General features: G+C 45.8%; 1 protein-coding gene and 1 pseudogene across 5 annotated transcripts in view; one reads left to right on the top strand and one right to left on the bottom strand.

The window, feature by feature from the left end:
• Positions 1–21,102, bottom strand: part of CTNNA2 (catenin alpha 2) — a 2,737,142-nt gene that overhangs the window by 449,742 nt on the left and 2,266,298 nt on the right. The window lies entirely within an intron of this gene.
• Positions 4,878–4,996, top strand: LOC134948557 (5S ribosomal RNA; annotated as a pseudogene).

Genomic DNA, 21,102 nt, shown 5'->3' on the forward strand with positions numbered 1-21,102 from the left:
GATAAAGTAGAGACAGATAAAGTATCAGACAACCAGCTCCTAACTGCCACGTTATAGGCTCTGTTTGAAAACAGACAGGAGCTGATTGGTTGTCACTTTATCTCTCTCTCCACGTTATCTCTTTCCAGTGTTTGATACACCTCCCCTTTATCTCTCTCCGCTTTATCTCTCTCCGAAGTTTGATACATCTCCCTCTATTTTTAAAGCGCCAATCATTAACAAGGCAAAACCAACTTGTTTTTTGCCTTGGAAATGTTTGCAATCTCGGCTGAAATCCCACACCTCCGCAATCTCAGACCCTATTACATTTCACCGCATATGCCATAAGCAAAGAGTTTCCATGTTCAGCTGCCATCCATGGCCTTACTGCCCCAGACAGTAGCATTCCAAGGCATCCAGCCACTGCCGTTCTTATACTGAGGGATGGGGAAGGGAGTTTATATAAACAAACCCAAAAACATAAGTGTCTGGCCCCTCCTGTAATACCACGGTATGGAAATATTAATCACTTGTTACAAATTCTGTTCTTTATAATATCCGATCCCAGCTGTGCCTTCTATTACACTTTGGACTGATCATTCTCGTTGCACTGGTGAAATTTAGGAAATATCCAATTGTGCAAGAGAATGATCGAAGCCGCCCATGTAGGGTTACTAAAAGTAATTAACTTATTATTAAATTGATTTTTCTAACTTAAAAAGTGCTGCATGAGCGTTGGCACAGCATGTTCATTTGTCCGGTAATAATGTTTTTAAAGACTTCATTACTCAAATCATTGACTTTTTTTTTAGCTTCATGTCGGCACCCAGGGCAAACACTCCGTGATGCGGTGCCACACAATGGGAGCAATGCTTGTATGTTGTTAGGCAGTGGAACAAAGCCTCTTAATCAGTTAAAACCATATGAGCCTCATTGTAAGGTAAATGTCAACGGCAATTTGAATGAGATATGGCCATCGAGTGACCATCAATGGTTGTTAGCTATTGATGGTTTGCAGGGGCGGATTGGCTATAGGGCTCACCATGAAGAATCCTGGTAGGCCGATGTGTCTGTGGGGCCGTTTTGTGTTTTGTCATGTGACCCCACCCCCCACATGACAGGCAGCCCACCGCACTCAGTATACTGCATTGTCCCCATGCATTGTCCCCATTCATTCTGTTATTCCATCTCTGCAGTACAGCAACTCTGCCATCCAGTGACGCTGCCATGGCTACATGGTACAGTATGTTATACTGTACCTCTTGTGCTGCCCAGGTCAGGCCACTTCTACACAATAGTACACAGGGCCACTTTTAGTTCCTAATCAACCCCTGGTATCAGATACAGCGGCAGCAAAGACGCAAAGAAAGCTGCATTTGCATGCAATCAGGCCCCATAAGGAGTTATCCCACCCCACCCCACCCTCAGCAGACCCCACCCTCTCATCAGACCACACCTCTATAAAGGCTGCTTCCAAAAATTCCCTGGGCTGGTTTTCCATCCCAATCCACACCTGATGGTTTGTGCTTGGCAGCAAATAGTTTTACCATCGATGGGAGAGTTCTGATGACAAAATCCCTTGTGTTGTAAGTGTTGTACATGCATGGCCCCAGTCCCATTCCTCTGCGCTTGCAAAGACCCAAACCATTGATGTATTACTATTGATTATTTCCTCTCGATAGTAAAAAAAAAAAACATTGACCATCGATATTTAACCTGTTGATGGACATCCCTAGTGATTAAAAGTATTACGCGGCCCGAGACTTTGTGCCGGGCATAATGGCTCATTGGATAAAAGATTAGGGGGGTAGAAAATAAGGCACTTTTTGTAGTGGCAGTCTTTGGTTTGTATAAACAAGGTTATAAAACTTTACTTTTTATAGTTATGTTAAAGAAAAAACAAAAATGTGCTACATAAAAATACAAGTATGACAAACTGAAAAAGTTTTCTAATAAGTGAGCCAGACGGTAAATTCCCAAACATGTTTTTTTGTATATTGAATTCGCCATTGGCATCATATCCATAAACAGCATATTACATTGAACAATTCAAATAAATTCCAATGGTGTATTTGATGTTTATGGTATAGAAAGTAGGAATCCACACAACCAAGAACTGGGAACTAGATTCTGCTGTTAATCATGTGTCAGCTGACAGTGAATGATTAATGAGAGTTCTGGTTGCTGATGTGTGGGTACAGCGATGAGATATATGCCAATGAGAGTACAGAAAGAAAATGGGAGGGAAAGAGTGTTTATAGCTAATAGATAACAGTTATATTGTACATTTACTTGTTTTATTGGTGAAATATTTTGAAAACTCACATAATATGGTCATGTGACTCACTGGTAGTAAATTTCTGTGAGCAATCACCGCGGTGGTACATAACAGCTAATTGAGATCGCAACTTATATAGTAAAATATGAAAGGGTTCATTAAATTGTTGATGATGCTATCAGCTATGGGGAATGGATGCCCTGTGTACGGTACACCTCACAAGCTGTTTTTGCCATTGTGGTATCCATTGCTCATAGCGCTGTGTGCACAGCAGGATTCCCCATAATGACTGATGCGCACGTTTCACCTAACTGGCTTGTTCACAGTCATCTCTGATCATACATACACTCGAAGGCAGAGACTCTTTCAGCTTAACTAGCACCCCTCCCACCTGCCCTGGGTGTTTTTAATTAGGAATGTGTTCCTTGCATTAGCAGACTGCATATTGGGAAAGGTACTATAGTGGTAAGTCCTGAATAAATGTATACTATTTGTCAGTTCTAGGGATGAGTTTGGGGTGCGGGGCCCCCTGGGTTGGTGAGGCCTGGCTGCCTTGGGGTATCATATTATAATATTTAATTCAGCACCTCTTTAGCACCTTATTATTTTATCACTTATGTAACACCTATACAAGTCACCTATGTAACACTCATAATACATATCGTATGCTTCTTATTAACACTACGACTCTCACAAGTGTGATGCCTTGGGGCGTTTAGACTATGCTGACTTGGGGGGTCCCATGCCATGGACTTGTATCTTAATGTTAGTGACCCATCTTGAGGTCAACTTGACGCAGTTGGGGGGGTCCATATATTTTTGTCCACAAATTATGCCAAGCACCTCATTTTAGCTCTATATTAAATGTACTATTATTATTGTTCATAGCAGTACTACAAGTCTCAGCATGGTAGCACCTCTCATTACATTTGGAAGTAGGGTGTGCAGTCTCGCTCATCCCCCCCCCCCACACACCACCATGATTGTGGACTAGATAAAGAAGAAAAACCATGGTAATATCCCTCATACATAGACTCTCTGGGCACCTCATAAATGTACTACGGGTGGGGAAGGAGGAGGGAGGGGTAGCATGGCTAGTAGGTCAGCCTCCTAATACAGTATTTGTTAGTGCAAGATTTAGTTAATTGATCAATCGATCAATCAATCAATAAATCCTTTACCTGCCTTCCACTACATACTCCACTTCTATTTCCCTGTACTGAACCTGATCTACAGTAGTTCTTGATTAATGAAAACATTATTTCTATGGGATTGTATAGTTTACTAAACTGCCATCCTGTTGCCACTGCTGTGCCGCAACGTTTCATAAATGTGCTATATTCTTATAGTAACTGCCGTGTGTTTGTGCCGCTGCTTTGTTGCTTAGACCAGCCAGCCTATGGCCAACATTGGTGAACAATACCGTGAGCTGTGAGGTGGTCAAAATTGACTGAAAAAGACTGGAAATTAATGTTATTGAGGTTAATAATACTGTAGCAAATCTCATATATATATATATATATATATATATATATATATATATATGTGAAACAACAGAATTCAATCCCTGCGCTGCATATCCGTGTTTTCCAGAGTCTCTTTGAAATTATTGTTCCAGTGCTGCTCAATCCAGCTCCCAGCCAGGGAGCAAACGGTATTGGTACTAAAAACAAATCAGGAGAGCGCACTGGTAAATGTAAAATCATTCACTTTATATAGAAAAAAGCAATATCCACATACATTGCAGTTAAAACTTCCAAGCTCCGTGAAGTTCACAAGATCATCAGTGTTGTGCTCAATCGAGCTGGAACTGTCTCGTCGGCTCCGGACCCGGCGGGTGACGTCACGCGTGGCTATTTGCTGAGGACGTTGTGACGTCACCCGCCGGGTCCAGAGCCGACGAGACAGTTCCAGCTCGATTGAGCACAACACTGATGATCTTGTGAACTTCACGGAGCTTGGAAGTTTTAACTGCAATGTATGTGGATATTGCTTTTTTCTATATAAAGTGAATGATTTTACATTTACCAGTGCGCTCTCCTGATGTATATATACATATATATATATATATATATATATATATATATATGAAGGAAAAAAAGGCATTTGTTTCCCCCAGCTAATTAAGCATCTACATATATATATATATATATAGGAAGGTGGATAAGGTGTTTTCAAGCGACCAATGGTGTCACATATAATTGGGGGAGACCAAAAAATTGCATTAAAAATATATTCACAATTTATTATAAAAACCTTTGAAGCTCCGAATTCAGGAACATGTGAGAAACATTAAAAACAAGGTCCTGACACATGCAGTGTCGAAGCACTTTTCTTCATGCCACAATTCTGACCCCGATGAACTAACGTTTAAAGGCATTGAGTTGGTTGCACTTGGAGAAAGAGGTGGAGATCTTTCCAACCTTCTATCCAGAAGGGAGATGTACTGGATTTTCGAACTGAACACCCTTCATCCAGACGGATTCAACGAGGGCTATGAAATAGCCCCGTTTCTATGACGTAAGCCATTCTTTTGCATCTCCTCTTGACTACCAGAACGACCGTCCTTACCTTTCCTTTCCGTTTCATACATTTTCCTCAAACCTCGGTTTCATACTATCACTACAGCCATACCACACTGGAGATGCCCAATTCCGCCTGATCTTGGAAGCCAAGCAGTGTCGGGCCCAGCCAGTACATAGATGGGTGACCATCATGGAAGACTGGGTGCTGTATGTCCGAAAAATGAATATGAGGCTGCTTATACCTCTATTTCTAACCTCTCATTTCTGGGAAGCTCTGGTATACTCTCTGTGGTATATAAAATGAGCAAAATATATAAGGCACCCGTATAAACACGGATTTTAACTATGGAAATACTGACGATGCAGCCATGCACAGAAATGTGTATGGGGATCGTTTTTTTCGTATACGCATATACACACGTATGTGGATATGCAAGGTATACACATAGGTGCGCAGGGGGGACTATTATGGACCCTATGTATTCGTAATACGTGGATACCGATCATCACTATGCATAGCCATCACCCTCTTTTATGATTAGTTCGTACGAATCATGTCGGACATGTATAATAATTTTTAGTATTTATTAATATTTATGAGTATTTATTAATACTAATATATATTTAATATTTAAGAGGATATGGACCAAGTATAATCAGTGATGGGCTATTGCAAATGAAAAACTTAAAGTACTCTCTTTTTCCTTTTTGTCTCTCCTAATTGCACCTCCGGTTTGTGAGCATTTCTGGATAACAGCTGAATTCTCATATCAAAGATGGCCGCCGGGACTGCACATTTCCTAAAAGAAATGTCTGTCAACACAATTTACTACAAGAAAATGGCCGCCGCATGTTCAACACAGGGGCTGGGACATCCACCGTCACCCAAACAGGCTGCACTAGGCGGGCGCAGGCGCAGTAGCGCACAGGATCCGAGGTCCGTCATCCGGAGCCGGCGCATGCGCAGAAGAAGCCGTCCGACGCTGGAAGTGGGGCGGACGTGATGTCATCCGCAGCCCGGACCGGAAGTCCGGAAAAAGACGCATCTAATGTGTAAAACAACTTGTAAACACCGAATAATGACTTCCTAACATAGCGGTTCACCTTAGCTTTAGTCCTACAATATTGAAAATCTACCAGCACTCCATTTTTTACTCAAAACAGCACTTTTCGTTTTTAAGCCTGTAATTGACAGGAAGTGAGGTAGTAATCACTTCCTCATTAGTACAAGTATATATATATCTGAGCTGTCCCACACACACATCACCCCTTGATGAAGTCCAGATAGGACGAAACGCGTTGGGTGTTACCAGACTTAACCCATCCTCTCAAGTTAAGCTATTTATGGTTCTTTTTTATCTTGTTATACTGTAATTTTATGCTATTTATGGTCCCTACATTTTGCATTTTATGATAAACATTCTGTATTTTTTAGCCAGCTCCAAGGATTTTATATAGTTTTTTATCTGTGGTTCTGGTACTCTATTTGTTTCTTACTGGTGTATTTTTATAATAAATTGTGAATATATTTTTAATGCAATTTTTTGGTCTCCCTCAATTATATGTGACACCATTGGTCGCTTGAAAACACCTTATCCACCTTCCTATCTACATTACCTACAAAGCACCTTACCAATGCTTATTTTTTAAGGTGTAGCAGACGCCCTATTATAATAAAGGGAGTGCCCTCCAAAGGAGACTGTATAGGTATATAATCATTTATTTATTTATTTATTTATTTATTTATTATACCCATTAGTGTATTGGTCTAACTACTAGTGTTGACTGGCAATCGCATATTTGCGCGGATTGTTCTCTCTTCACGCATATATATATATATATATATATATATATATATATATATCATCTATTTCTTTCATCTCTGTCCTAAACTGTAAGAACAGGTCTCCCATTTATCTCCATCTACGAGACGTATATCTGAAGCCCAGTAATTTTGTTGCTAGAAGTACCGTCAATGCCTCCGTACACCCGTAGATTCTCTTTCCTGTTCAGAAACCAAATTTCATTGATTGCTCTATCTGCGGGAATTGTGCTCTTTTGCTAAGCTATTCTGGCAGACACTTTATTCTGAATGTTACTTGGAATACAGTGCGCATTGTTTCTGAATCATTATACAATCATCTGTAGAACTTAGATAACTTGCAGACACTTTCATCTTCCTCCAGGATGTGCCTAGATTGTGAAATAAATACATTTCCAGGGCTTACATACATAGATTACAAAGGAAATAAATAAATTTTTGTGTCCACCTTCTACGGACCTCAACTTGGTTAAAATGTTCTCCTGTTTTTAAGTCTATATTTAGTCAGCCAGAATTACAGCAAACAGTGTGTAACTATTTTCTGAGCCGGCACAAAATAATTATGCAGTCAGTGCAATGTTCTGCAAATGGTAGATTTACTGCATGCAAATAGCAATGAATCTATCCACAGTGTCATTTTATTTATGGGAATCTATAATCAAAACGGTATTTTAAATAAGTATGCATTACAAAATAATCTGCAGGATAAATCTCTGGAGGGTTGTTGCCGATGGGAAAATGAGTTCTGATGAGCTTGTGCACAAAAGGCGCACCATCGGTCATCTGATCAGAATGTCTGTCACAAGTATGCCCCTGGGGCCTTCACACAGGGCCGTAACTAGGTGTGTGCGGAGTAGGGGGCGTTATTGGCGGCACTTGTCAATTAGCTGTTTTTGTTTCTTTCACTTGCTGCGTCCCCCCTTTTTGAAGCCCAGCATCTCCTGACCGCCCCTGTCTCTTCCCCCCACCCCTTGCTAATACCTATACAACATTCATGAACTTTACTTGAGTCCTTTATTATATTTCAAGATTGCTGACTTCCCCGGGATTCCAACACATTGTCTGTGGCATTGCAGTCAGACACTCTATTCACTGCCCTTACATAGAAAGCTAGAGAATTCTAACTATTCGAAGCTTACCTGGTTCTTTGTGAAAAAATGATCAGCATTGTGGCTGAGCAGATCTATGTAGTGTGCGGCTGCAAGGGATTGGATGTGTGGCTGCACACTACATAGATCTGCTCAGCCGTAATGCTGATTATTATTTTTTTTCAAAGTACAAGTAGCTTTATGTAGTTGTCATAGTTTTTATGCAGGATCAAATAGCTCAGTGAGTAGGGTGCCTGACTGGAATGCAACAGGTTATAGGTTTGAATCCTGGGTATGGCAGTATGTTGAAATTAGAGATGAGCGGGTTCGGTTTCTCTGAATCCGAACCCGCATGAACTTCATGTTTTTTTTCACGGGTCCGAGCGACTCGGATCTTCCCGCCTTGCTCGGTTAACCCGAGCGCGCCCGAACGTCATCATGACGCTGTCGGATTCTCGCGAGACTCGGATTCTATATAAGGAGCCGCGCGTCGCCGCCATTTTCACACGTGCATTGAGATTGATAGGGAGAGGACGTGGCTGGCGTCCTCTCCATTTAGATTAGGAGAGAGAGAGAGAGATTGACCTGAGGCTGATACTGTAGAAGAGAGTGCAGAGTTTAGTGACTGACCACAGTGACCACCAGCAGTGCAGTTGTTTTATTTAATATATCCGTTCTCTGCCTGAAAAAAAACGGTACACACAGTGACTCAGTCACATACCATATCTGTGTGCACTGCTCAGCCCAGTGTGCTGCATGCCTGCATCATCTATGTATATATTATATATCTGACTGTGCTCAGCTCACACAGCTTATAATTGTGGGGGAGACTGGGGAGCACTGCAGTGCCAGTTATAGGTTATAGCAGGAGCCAGGAGTACAAGACAGTCACATACCATATCTGTGTGCACTGCTCAGCCCAGTGTGCTGCATCATCTATGTATATATTATATATCTGACTGTGCTCAGCTCACACAGCTTATAATTGTGGGGGAGACTGGGGAGCACTGCAGTGCCAGTTATAGGTTATAGCAGGAGCCAGGAGTACATATTATATTAAAATTAAACAGTGCACACTTTTGCTGCAGGAGTGCCACTGCCAGTGTGACTGACCAGTGACCTGACCACACTGACCACCAGTATAGTTAGTAGTATACTATATTGTGATTGCCTGAAAAAGTTAAACACTCGTCGTGTGACTTCACTTGTGTGGTGTTTTTTTTTTTATTCTATAAAAAACTCATTCTGCTGACAGACAGTGTCCAGCAGGTCCGTCATTATATAATATATATACCTGTCCGGCTGCAGTAGTGATATATATATATTTTTTATATCATTATTTATCATCCAGTCGCAGCAGACACAGTACGGTAGTTCACTGCTGTAGCTACCTCTGTGTCGGCACTCGGCAGTCCATCCATAATTGTATACCACCTACCCGTGGTTTTTTTTTCTTTCTTCTTTATACATACATACTACTACATCTCTTTATCAACCAGTCTATATTAGCAGCAGACACAGTACAGTACGGTAGTTCACGGCTGTGGCTACCTCTGTGTCGGCACTCGGCAGTCCGTCCATAATTGTATACCACCTAACCGTGGTTTTTTTTTCTTTCTTCTTTATACATACATACTACGACATCTCTTTATCAACCAGTCTATATTAGCAGCAGACACAGTACAGTACGGTAGTTCACGGCTGTGGCTACCTCTGTGTCGGCACTCGGCAGTCCGTCCATAATTGTATACCACCTAACCGTGGTTTTTTTTTCTTTCTTCTTCATACATACATACTACGACATCTCTTTATCAACCAGTCTATATTAGCAGCAGACACAGTACAGTACGGTAGTTCACGGCTGTGGCTACCTCTGTGTCGGCACTCGGCAGTCCGTCCATAATTGTATACCACCTAACCGTGGTTTTTTTTTCTTTCTTCTTTATACATACATACTACGACATCTCTTTATCAACCAGTCTATATTAGCAGCAGACACAGTACAGTACGGTAGTTCACGGCTGTGGCTACCTCTGTGTCGGCACTCGGCAGTCCGTCCATAATTGTATACCACCTACCCGTGGTTTTTTTTTCTTTCTTCTTTATACATACATACTACTACATCTCTTTATCAACCAGTCTATATTAGCAGCAGACACAGTACAGTACGGTAGTTCACGGCTGTGGCTACCTCTGTGTCGGCACTCGGCAGTCCGTCCATAATTGTATACCACCTACCCGTGGTTTTTTTTTCTTTCTTCTTCATACATACATACTACGACATCTCTTTATCAACCAGTCTATATTAGCAGCAGACACAGTACAGTACGGTAGTTCACGGCTGTGGCTACCTCTGTGTCGGCACTCGGCAGTCCGTCCATAATTGTATACCACCTAACCGTGGTTTTTTTTTCTTTCTTCTTCATACATACATACTACGACATCTCTTTATCAACCAGTCTATATTAGCAGCAGACACAGTACGGTAGTTCACGGCTGTAGCTACCTCTGTGTCGGCACTCGGCAGTCCGTCCATAATTGTATACTAGTATCCATCCATCTCCATTGTTTACCTGAGGTGCCTTTTAGTTGTGCCTATTAAAATATGGAGAACAAAAATGTTGAGGTTCCAAAATTAGGGAAAGATCAAGATCCACTTCCACCTCGTGCTGAAGCTGCTGCCACTAGTCATGGCCGAGACGATGAAATGCCAGCAACGTCGTCTGCCAAGGCCGATGCCCAATGTCATAGTACAGAGCATGTCAAATCCAAAACACCAAATATCAGTAAAAAAAGGACTCCAAAACCTAAAATAAAATTGTCGGAGGAGAAGCGTAAACTTGCCAATATGCCATTTACCACACGGAGTGGCAAGGAACGGCTGAGGCCCTGGCCTATGTTCATGGCTAGTGGTTCAGCTTCACATGAGGATGGAAGCACTCAGCCTCTCGCTAGAAAAATGAAAAGACTCAAGCTGGCAAAAGCAGTAGCACTGCAAAGAACTGTGCGTTCTTCGAAATCCCAAATCCACAAGGAGAGTCCAATTGTGTCGGTTGCGATGCCTGACCTTCCCAACACTGGACGTGAAGAGCATGCGCCTTCCACCATTTGCACGCCCCCTGCAAGTGCTGGAAGGAGCACCCGCAGTCCAGTTCCTGATAGTCAGATTGAAGATGTCAGTGTTGAAGTACACCAGGATGAGGAGGATATGGGTGTTGCTGGCGCTGGGGAGGAAATTGACCAGGAGGATTCTGATGGTGAGGTGGTTTGTTTAAGTCAGGCACCCGGGGAGACACCTGTTGTCCGTGGGAGGAATATGGCCGTTGACATGCCTGGTGAAAATACCAAAAAAATCAGCTCTTCGGTGTGGAACTATTTCAACAGAAATGCGGACAACAGGTGTCAAGCCGTGTGTTCCCTTTGTCAAGCTGTAATAAGTAGGGGTAAGGACGTTAACCACCTCGGAACATCCTCCCTTATACGTCACCTGCAGCGCATTCATAATAAGTCAGTGACAAGTTCAAAAACTTTGGGTGACAGCGGAAGCAGTCCACTGACCAGTAAATCCCTTCCTCTTGTAACCAAGCTCACGCAAACCACCCCACCAACTCCCTCAGTGTCAATTTCCTCCTTCCCCAGGAATGCCAATAGTCCTGCAGGCAATGTCACTGGCAATTCTGACGAGTCCTCTCCTGCCTGGGATTCCTCCGATGCATCCTTGCGTGTAACGCCTACTGCTGCTGGCGCTGCTTTTGTTGCTGCTGGGAGTCGATGGTCATCCCAGAGGGGAAGTCGTAAGCCCACTTGTACTACTTCCAGTAAGCAATTGACTGTCCAACAGTCCTTTGCGAGGAAGATGAAATATCACAGCAGTCATCCTGCTGCAAAGCGGATAACTGAGGCCTTGACAACTATGTTGGTGTTAGACGTGCGTCCGGTATCCGCCGTTAGTTCACAGGGAACTAGACAATTTATTGAGGCAGTGTGCCCCTGTTACCAAATACCATCTAGGTTCCACTTCTCTAGGCAGGTGATACCGAGAATGTACACGGACGTCAGAAAAAGACTCACCAGTGTCCTAAAAAATGCAGTTGTACCCAATGTCCACTTAACCACGGACATGTGGACAAGTGGAGCAGGGCAGGGTCAGGACTATATGACTGTGACAGCCCACTGGGTAGATGTATGGACTCCCGCCGCAAGAACAGCAGCGGCGGCACCAGTAGCAGCATCTCGCAAACGCCAACTCTTTCCTAGGCAGGCTACGCTTTGTATCACCGGTTTCCAGAATACGCACACAGCTGAAAACCTCTTACGGCAACTGAGGAAGATCATCGCGGAATGGCTTACCCCAATTGGACTCTCCTGTGGATTTGTGGATCGGACAACGCCAGCAATATTGTGTGTGCATTAAATATGGGCAAATTCCAGCACGTCCCATGTTTTGCACATACCTTGAATTTGGTGGTGCAGAATTATTTAAAAAACGACAGGGGCGTGCAAGAGATGCTGTCGGTGGCCAGAAAAATTGCGGGACACTTTCGGCGTACAGGCACCACGTACAGAAGACTGGAGCACCATCAAAAACTACTGAACCTGCCCTGCCATCATCTGAAGCAAGAAGTGGTAACGAGGTGGAATTCAACCCTCTATATGCTTCAGAGGTTGGAGGAGCAGCAAAAGGCCATTCAAGCCTATACAATTGAGCACGATATAGGAGGTGGAATGCACCTGTCTCAAGCGCAGTGGAGAATGATTTCAACGTTGTGCAAGGTTCTGATGCCCTTTGAACTTGCCACACGTGAAGTCAGTTCAGACACTGCCAGCCTGAGTCAGGTCATTCCCCTCATCAGGCTTTTGCAGAAGAAGCTGGAGACATTGAAGGAGGAGCTAACACGGAGCGATTCCGCTAGGCATGTGGGACTTGTGGATGGAGCCCTTAATTCGCTTAACAAGGATTCACGGGTGGTCAATCTGTTGAAATCAGAGCACTACATTTTGGCCACCGTGCTCGATCCTAGATTTAAAGCCTACCTTGGATCTCTCTTTCCGGCAGACACAAGTCTGCTGGGGTTGAAAGACCTGCTGGTGAGAAAATTGTCAAGTCAAGCGGAACGCGACCTGTCAACATCTCCTCCTTCACATTCTCCCGCAACTGGGGGTGCGAGGAAAAGGCTCAGAATTCCGAGCCCACCCGCTGGCGGTGATGCAGGGCAGTCTGGAGCGACTGCTGATGCTGACATCTGGTCCGGACTGAAGGACCTGACAACGATTACGGACATGTCGTCTACTGTCACTGCATATGATTCTCTCACCATTGAAAGAATGGTGGAGGATTATATGAGTGACCGCATCCAAGTAGGCACGTCACACAGTCCATACTTATACTGGCAGGAAAAAGAGGCAATTTGGAGGCCATTGCACAAACTGGCTTTATTCTACCTAAGTTGCCCTCCCACAAGTGTGTACTCCGAAAGAGTGTTTAGTGCCGCCGCTCACCTTGTCAGCAATCGGCGTACGAGGTTACATCCAGAAAATGTGGAGAAGATGATGTTCATTAAAATGAATTATAATCAATTCCTCCGCGGAGACATTGACCAGCAGCAATTGCCTCCACAAAGTACACAGGGAGCTGAGATGGTGGATTCCAGTGGGGACGAATTGATAATCTGTGAGGAGGGGGATGTACACGGTGATATATCGGAGGGTGATGATGAGGTGGACATCTTGCCTCTGTAGAGCCAGTTTGTGCAAGGAGAGATTAATTGCTTCTTTTTTGGGGGGGGGTCCAAACCAACCCGTCATATCAGTCACAGTCGTGTGGCAGACCCTGTCACTGAAATGATGGGTTGGTTAAAGTGTGCATGTCCTGTTTTGTTTATACAACATAAGGGTGGGTGGGAGGGCCCAAGGACAATTCCATCTTGCACCTCTTTTTTCTTTTATTTTTCTTTGCGTCATGTGCTGTTTGGGGAGGGTTTTTTGGAAGGGACATCCTGCGTGACACTGCAGTGCCACTCCTAAATGGGCCCGGTGTTTGTGTCGGCCACTAGGGTCGCTAATCTTACTCACACAGTCAGCTACCTCATTGTGCCTCTTTTTTTCTTTGCGTCATGTGCTGATTGGGGAGGGTTTTTTGAAAGGACATCCTGCGTGACACTGCAGTGCCACTCCTAAATGGGCCCGGTGTTTGTGTCGGCCACTAGGGTCGCTAATCTTACTCACACAGTCAGCTACCTCATTGCGCCTCTTTTTTTCTTTGCGTCATGTGCTGATTGGGGAGGGTTTTTTGGAAGGGACATCCTGTGTGACACTGCAGTGCCACTCCTAAATGGGCCCGGTGTTTGTGTCGGCCACTAGGGTCGCTAATCTTACTTACACAGTCAGCTACCTCATTGCGCCTCTTTTTTTCTTTGCGTCATGTGCTGATTGGGGAGGGTTTTTTGGAAGGGACATCCTGCGTGACACTGCAGTGCCACTCCTAAATGGGCCCGGTGTTTGTGTCGGCCACTAGGGTCGCTAATCTTACTCACACAGTCAGCTACCTCATTGCGCCTCTTTTTTTCTTTGCGTCATGTGCTGATTGGGGAGGGTTTTTTGGAAGGGACATCCTGCGTGACACTGCAGTGCCACTCCTAAATGGGCCCGGTGTTTGTGTCGGCCACTAGGGTCGCTAATCTTACTCACACAGTCAGCTACCTCATTGCGCCTCTTTTTTTCTTTGCGTCATGTGCTGATTGGGGAGGGTTTTTTGGAAGGGACATCCTGCGTGACACTGCAGTGCCACTCCTAAATGGGCCCGGTGTTTGTGTCGGCCACTAGGGTCGCTAATCTTACTCACACAGTCAGCTACCTCATTGCGCCTCTTTTTTTCTTTGCGTCATGTGCTGATTGGGGAGGGTTTTTTGGAAGGGACATCCTGCGTGACACTGCAGTGCCACTCCTAAATGGGCCCGGTGTTTGTGTCGGCCACTAGGGTCGCTTATCTTACTCACACAGTCAGCTACCTCATTGCGCCTCTTTTTTTCTTTGCGTCATGTGCTGATTGGGGAGGGTTTTTTGGAAGGGACATCCTGCGTGACACTGCAGTGCCACTCCTAGATGGGCCAGGTGTTTGTGTCGGCCACTAGTGTCGCTTAGCTTAGTCATCCAGCGACCTTGGTGCAAATTTTAGGACTAAAAATAATATTGTGAGGTGTGAGGTATTCAGAATAGACTGAAAATGAGTGGAAATTATGGTTTTTGAGGTTAATAATAATATGGGATCAAAATGACCCCCAAATTCTATGATTTAAGCTGTTTTTTTAGTGTTTTTTAAAAAAAACACCCGAATCCAAAACACACCCGAATCCGACAAAAAAAATTCGGTGAGGTTTTGCCAAAACGCGGTCGAACCCAAAACACGGCCGCGGAACCGAACCCAAAACCAAAACACAAAACCCGAAAAATTTCAGGCGCTCATCTCTAGTTGAAATGTGTTATTTAATAAAGAGTATTGTTGTAACCAAACAACCAGCTCTCAAGTTAAGTGCATGAATGTGGTATATAATGTGTGAAGGGGTATCATATCATAGGCTTTCTCTGGAATTAATTTTCTCATGCCTCTTCCCCACGAGGCATGCGCCTTTTTCAGACTTGATCGCAGCAGCAAATCTGTTAGCAGTTGGGCAAAACCATGTGCACTGCAGGGGGGGCAGATGTAACATGTGCAGAGAGAGTTAGATTTGGGTGGGGTGTGTTCAAGATGAAATCTAAGGGTGTGTACACACGGTGAGATCCTTGCTATGCCCGATTTTCACTTGCGATTTCCCTTGAACTCCCCGAAGCCCAGCACCACAGATTTTGACTAACTTTTCTTGAGATGTGAACTATGTGTGCTTACGATTTTGGCTTATGTGAGATTTTGGCTTATGTGAGATGTCATTGACATGTGAGATGAACTAGATAGTACACCAATCTAGCAAGGATTGACTTGCCTGCACAGTCTATCTTTTCTTGCGATGCCGACCTGGCGGGATTGCGCATCAGGATCTAATCGGGATCGCAAGGTGATTTTCACCTTGCGATCTGCACTCACTTTTCTTGCGATTTTGACTATATAGTCAAAATTGAAAGAAAATATCTCACCGCGTGTACACACCCTAAATTGCAGGGTAAAAAGAAATCATTGACTATTTATCCTGCACATAAACAATATAACCCACCCAAATCTAACTCTCTCTGCACATGTTATATCTCCCCCCCCCCCCTGCAGTGCACATGGTTTTGCCCAACTGCTAACAAATTTGCTGCTACGATCAACTCTGAATTACCCCCAATGTCCCTACTGGAAAAATGGTGAGGGAGGGGGGAGGCAATTCTCTTTGGGCAAAGGCACCAAAAAGCCTAGTTACAGCTCTGCCTTTACAAGTGCGCACACATTTGCAGTCGCAGGCTCAGACGTGCCCCTGACACAGTGGCAACTCGCCTATGTTAGACCAGGGACGTGCAGTCAGGGGAGGCAGTGCCTCCCCTGTCATTAATGAGTAAAATAATACAAAGAAGATACTTATGACACATAAGTGTCTTCTTTATTATTTTACCTATCATTAATGTGTGAAAATCAGTTTGGGAGGCACCGATCGTGGTGCCTCCCGTAGTGATTGGGAAAAGTATGGGGAGCGGGCGCGGGCGGGGCCTAGCAATGGGCAGGAAAAGCCCATTGAAATAACATGGGAAAGCGGCACCATTAGTGGTGCCGCTTTCCTACAGGGACGTGCTTTCAACCTATGAAAGCACGTCCTTGTGAGTGAGGCCACAGTGATTGGCCAGCGGATCCGTCACTGGATCCGCTGTCAATCACTGTGTGGGAGTCGGTACCAGCGGAGGTGCGGGCGGCGGAGGTGCAGGACGTGGCGGGCCGGGCGGCGGAGGTGCTGGCGGCGGAGAGGCGGGCGGCAGAGAGGCGGGCGGCGGTAGCGGCGGCGGGACGCGGCATTCAGGCCCCTTGTGCAGAGTTTGGCAGCGGAAGCGGTACCCATTTAAAAAATGGCGCCTCAGCGTCATTTTTTAAATTCAAGACGGCCGCCGCGAGCCAATCATGGCTCGCCGCGTCATCGCCCCGCCCCCTCCCGCTGACTTATATAAGTCAGCGCGAGGCAGCGGCTGTCAGTCCGACGGCGGAGCGGAGAAGAGCTCCTGAAGACTGAAGACGCCGTGGAAGTCCTGGATGGGCGGCGGCTATGCAAAAGAGCTTAGCAGCCGCCGCCCACCAGGTGAAGATGCTGGAAGTCCTGGGAAGGCAGCGGCCATGCAAAAGAGCTTAAAGGCCGCCGCCTCCCAGGTGAAGACGTCGTGGAAGTCCTGGATGGGCGGCGGCTATGCAAAAGAGCTTAGCAGCCGCCGCCCGCCAGGTGAAGACGCCGGAGCAAGACCCCAGAAGCCCTGGGGAGGTGGCGCCCCCCCAGGTGAAGATGCCGGAAGCCCTGGGAAGGCGGCGGCTATGCAAAAGAGCTTAAAGGCCGCCGCCCCCAGGTGAAGACCCAGTTTAATAAAGGATTTTTAAAGAATGTGTCGTGTTTTTTTTCCAAAATTTTCTTTACAGGTGGACTACAGGTGCCAGCGGGCCCTTTATGTCTGGGCATGCTGGCACTTGTGGTTCTCCAAGTGCCAGCATGCTGGGGCAGGCTTGCTGGGACCTGTAGGCCACCTGGAAAGAACAATATTACTATTCTTTGCAGGTGGACTACAGGTGCCAGCGGGCCCTTTATGTCTGGGCATGCTGGCACTTGTGGTTCTCCAAGTGCCAGCATGCTGGGGCAGGCTTGCTGGGATCTGTAGGCCACCTGTAAAGAACAGAACATACAATGAACCCCGCACCCACCGCCACCAGGGGTGCGGGGCATAGCACTGGGTTATCATCCCAGTGCTGGTTGTTGCTCGGGAGGGGGGACCCCATTTAGATTTTTTGGGGGCCCCACTTTCCGAGGAATTCCAGCCCTGGGCTGACTGGTTTGGGGGGGTGTTTAATGGCATGGCAGGGGGACCCCACACTGAGTGTCTCCCCTGCTATGGCATTATCCCCCCTGGCTGGTTCTGTCTGGTGCTGGTTTTAGTGGTGTGGGGGGACTGCACTTTTTTTTTTTCGGGGGGGGGGGGGGTGTTTAGCTGCAGTGCCTCCCCAGGCCCTGACCTCACCTCACGTCACTGTTAGACCTACACCTCGTTACCTCCAACAAACAGACACTACCTTTCCCTCACTCTGCAAATAAGTCCTCACTGCGTCACTCACCTTACGTCTTACTGTAACAATGTTTTGCATAACTGCATGCGCAGAAAAATAAATAGCTCAACACATTGGCACTGCATCTACCTAAGGCTGGGCATTGAATGGTTACCAATGACCAATTTAACTTCTAAAAATAACCGAAATTAAGCTAAAATAGAGCATTTTTTAAAAGACTGATAAACATTTATATTTTAGTTTTGATAGATTTTGGAACTATAAAAGTTAATGTAAATTGTTGAGAGTTAAACTGAGCTTCCATCTCAGGTGTGTCCGATAGTAACGTTTTGTAGAATAGTACTCCCTGACCATGCTGCTGTATATAGCCAGTGGAAACGGTCACCCACACCCTTAGTACAGGTGAGGTCATTTCTGCAGAGCAAGTCTACAAGTCTGTCACTCACACAATGCCTGCTCAGAATTCACTATCTCATAACATGAGAACCTGATACAGGTGGAGCATGTTTAGCAAAGGATAATAATTGCATGTCTTTCAGGGACATTGGCTATACATAGTGCCTTATATGTTTAATAGAATTACAGCTGCATAGTGTAATTGCTGCGTCCACGGGTGGTCATTCCGAGTTGATCGCACGTAGCAACTTTTTGCTGCTCGTGCGATCAGCTAGACGCCGCCTATGGGGGAGTGTATTTTAGCATAGCAGGGCTGCGATCGCTTGTGCAGCCCTGCTATGCTAAAAACAGTTTTGTGCAGAACAAGACCAGCCCTGCACCTACTCAGCCTGTGCGACGGATCCAGCGATGAAGGTCCCGGCTGTGACGTCAGACATCCGCCCTCCAAACGCCTGGACACGCCTGCGTTCGCCTTACCACGCCCGGGAAACGGTGAGTAGACGCCCCAATCCTCCTTCCTGCTGTCAATCTTCTTGCGATCGTGCCTGCGATCGCTTTCTTCAGTCCTGGCGTCGTTGCCCGACGACTGCCATCGCGTGTGTGCAATGTGGGCGCCGCGCAGCCGCAGTTCTGACCCATTTGCACCGCAGCGAAGAACCGCTGCGTGCGAACGGGTCGGAATGCCCCCCCATTATGCACTGATAGTCTTGTAGCAGAATAGCATTTCTCCAAACTTTGTGGCCCTTAAAATGGGAGGAACTTAAAGCCTTATTCATGTTTGTGTGCAAACCAAAAGAGTCAGCAATTGGGCAAAACCATAGGTGTGCGCAGGGGGGGTGCCTGGTGCGCACAGGCACCCCCTAATGTCTGGCACCCTGATCTCACATGCCTGATGCAGCGATCGCCGAGCAGGCTGATTACTGTCCCCTCTGCGCTGCACCCTGTCAGGACCTCATTACCGACCGGACGCCTGGGTTAATCAAGGGTGCCACTGACACCGGCTTTCAAATTCCCAGCTCCACCTCTATGTACAAAAACAGTGTGATGTAACGTGATTACGTCATGCTGCTCGTATGCCCACCCGTCACACCCGCCACATACACACCTCTCTCCTTCTATGCTATGCCAACGCCAGCCACTGATGAGGAGCAGCATGCAGCCAGCGTTCCTCTTAGGAAGACAAATTCAATACTGGCAGGCAGTCGGCAGCAACATTGACACGTCACTCATTTTCCAGCAGCGGCAATACTAGTCTGCGACTGTCAGTGTCAGTGAGTGACTGACTTGAAAGTAAGCTGTTGCAGCTTGCAGGGGAAAGAGAGGGGGAGCCAGACCAAGCTGAGGAGGAGCAGTGTAACTGCAGTGAGTGCCATCAGGGGTGTTTGTTTGGTGCACACCGCAACATCTGACAATGAATCTGCTTTATTAGGATTGGTACAAAGGTGGATATTTTATATGCGTTGACCATCAATAGATGGTGCTAGACACGCCCAAAAGGCGGTGCTAGACACACCCCTCCGACGGTGCACCCCCTAATAAAATGTGCTGCGCACGCCAGTGGGCAAAACCATGTGCACTGCCGGTGGGGCAGATGTAACATGTACAGAGAGAGTTAGATTTGGGTGGGTTATATTGTTTCTGTGCTGGGTAAATACTGGCTGCTTTATTTTTACACTGCAATTTAGATTTCAGTGTGAACACACCACACCCAAATCTAAGGGTGTGTACACACGCTGAGATATTTTCTTTCGATTTTGACTATATAGTCAAAATAGCAAGAAAAGTTAGTGCAGATCGCAAGGTGAAAGTCACCTTGCGATCCCGATGCGCGGTCCCGCCAGGTCGGCATCGCAAGAAAAGATAGACTGTGCAGGCAAGTCAATCCTTGCTAGATCGGTGTACTATCTAGTTCATCTCACATGTCAATTAAATCTCACATAAGCCAAAATCTCATATAAGCCAAAAATAAGAATTTACTTACCGATAATTCTATTTCTCATAGTCCGTAGTGGATGCTGGGGACTCCGAAAGGACCATGGGGAATAGCGGCTCCGCAGGAGACTGGGCACAAAAGTAAAAGCTTTAGGACTACCTGGTGTGAACTGGCTCCTCCCCCTATGACCCTCCTCCAAGCCTCAGTTAGGATACTGTGCCCGGACGAGCGTACACAATAAGGAAGGATTTTGAATCCCGGGTAAAGGCCCATACACACTTGACGATGCACACATCGTTAACGACCGTCGTTAACGACTTCCCTTGAACTTCCCTTGAACAGCTGAGCAAACGACATGAGCATACAAACTACCAACGACCAAAGAAGAAAGACCAAAGACCAAAGACCAAAGACCATTCATCGTTGAAGCATCCAAGCTGAACAGTTTATTAAAATAATGAGCTGGGAACAGGGCTGGTGAACAGTGGCTTGGTCGTTGGTCGTTGGTCTTTCACACCATACACATTCAACGACGTCTCTGGTCAGTAACGACCATAGTGGAAATTGAGCATACATGCTCCACAGATAAGCGAGGGTCGTTAACGTCCCGCGGGGCCGCGCATGGGTGGTCGTCGGATGCATACACACTTGACGATATAATGAGCGACGTCGTTGATGAGGGCTGAAATGAACGACGTCGTTCATTTTATCGTCAAGTGTGTATGGGCCTTAAGACTCATACCAGCCACACCAATCACACCGTACAACTTGTGATCTGAACCCAGTTAACAGCATGATAACAGAGGAGCCTCTGAAAAGATGGCTCACAACAATAATAACCCGATGTTTGTAACAATAA

Source organism: Pseudophryne corroboree, chromosome 1 (assembly GCF_028390025.1).
Source record: "Pseudophryne corroboree isolate aPseCor3 chromosome 1, aPseCor3.hap2, whole genome shotgun sequence".
NCBI classification, from domain to species: domain Eukaryota; kingdom Metazoa; phylum Chordata; class Amphibia; order Anura; family Myobatrachidae; genus Pseudophryne; species Pseudophryne corroboree.